We start from the raw sequence: 1611 nt of genomic DNA on the forward strand, positions 1-1611 counted from the left end.
GCCGCCCCTACACCTCTGGCCTGTACCCCAGTTCTGTATGCACAAATACATCTTTAAAAAAATTTGTTTTCAGTGCAAGGGAAACTCCCTACTTTGGCTCTAGGTTCAGATTTTGTCCTCAAGGATTAGTCCTGTATGCCTTCTTCCCTGTTTACTTTAGCAAACCTTATGCCCAACCCCACTCATTGTTAAGTACAGTTACCTTTCATTTTATCTGAAGAGGCTTTTCCCTACTACAGGGAAGCCACAGTGGAGGATGCAGGCAGGGGATTTCAAGGTTTGAGTGCTGATGCATATGCCGATTTTGTGAATCCTCATTGCTTCCTACTACAACTTTTTTTTTTAATTTATTTATTTATGCATACAGAACTGGGGTACAGGCCAGATGTGCAGGGGCGGAGAGGATTCCTAAGAGACAGTGGGGAGCAGAACAGGCAGACTGACGGAGTACACGCTGAGGGGAGCAGGGGGCGAGACAGGTGACGTCTGCTGTGCCATGTGGGTCACCTCCCTGGCCTGAACTCTTAATGCTGTGCTTAAACCTGCTGTGCCACCAGGGAGGGTCCCAACTACAATTTCTTTGCAGCCCCCCTTTCTCATACTTTGACACTCTGAGGGTTAGTACAGAGAAGCTGCTGAGGCTATGGAGGGGTACATAATTCCACAGACCTTAGTAGTCACCTCTGACTACTTTGTGTATTACTAAGCCCTGTGACAAGGTCCCCTCATTAGTGGCAGAGTCTGGTCCTGCTGTTCCGTGTGCTGTGCCTTCCCATTCAGGAAGCTACCATCTTCACCAAGCCCTGTGTCTCCTCCAAAGTTCCCATTTCCTATTTCATTATAACACCAATTCCTGATAGAGAAGTTGGAGTTTGGTTCATTTCTACAACGTGAGGGCAGGGGGCACAAGTTGATCCTCTAGATAGAGCTGTCGAACTTTTAAAGCAGTACTGACCATTGTAAATAAATTTTAAACTACATATGTAATTAAAATTTTTTCTGAGTAATCCCATTAAGTAGGCAGAAAGCAGATGAGATTGATTTTAACACTAATCTTATTAACTCAGTATATCTAAATATTATCATTTCATCATATACTCATGAGTAACAAGCCAGTCATCATTATTTGTACTAAACCTCTGAATTCTCCAGTTGAAAAGGCAGCACGTCCACGTTTGGACTAACACAGTCAAATGTTCAGGGGTCACGTGGTCCAAGGGCTACAGCTTGGGACACTGAAGTTATGGGGAAAGCGTGGCGGTCGCCCAACCCGACTCATTCACAGGAAAGTTAAATAACCTTTTCTGAGGTTATGCAATAATTAGTAGAAAAGGAGAATTGGAGTCCTCTTACACCTATTGTCTTATTTACAAAGCTGATAGGCAATTTGTTGTTCAGGAAGCTACCATCTTCACCAAGCCTGACAAGAATCCAGGCCTTCTGTTACCCCTCTGGCCACAGCTTAGAAGGAAACAGCCCCTCATTCTTGTTACCTTAAACTGGCTGCAAACCAAGATCAGAGCAGGGTCAAATTTTTCTACCAGATGATAATTTTTTATGGCTTGTTGCCCTTGTCCCCAGAAGCTCCTAGTTTAATCAAGCCACTAAAAA

This window comes from Condylura cristata, unplaced genomic scaffold (genome assembly GCF_000260355.1).
Source record: "Condylura cristata isolate star-nosed mole 26May11 unplaced genomic scaffold, ConCri1.0 scaffold00007, whole genome shotgun sequence".
Lineage (NCBI taxonomy): Eukaryota > Metazoa > Chordata > Mammalia > Eulipotyphla > Talpidae > Condylura > Condylura cristata.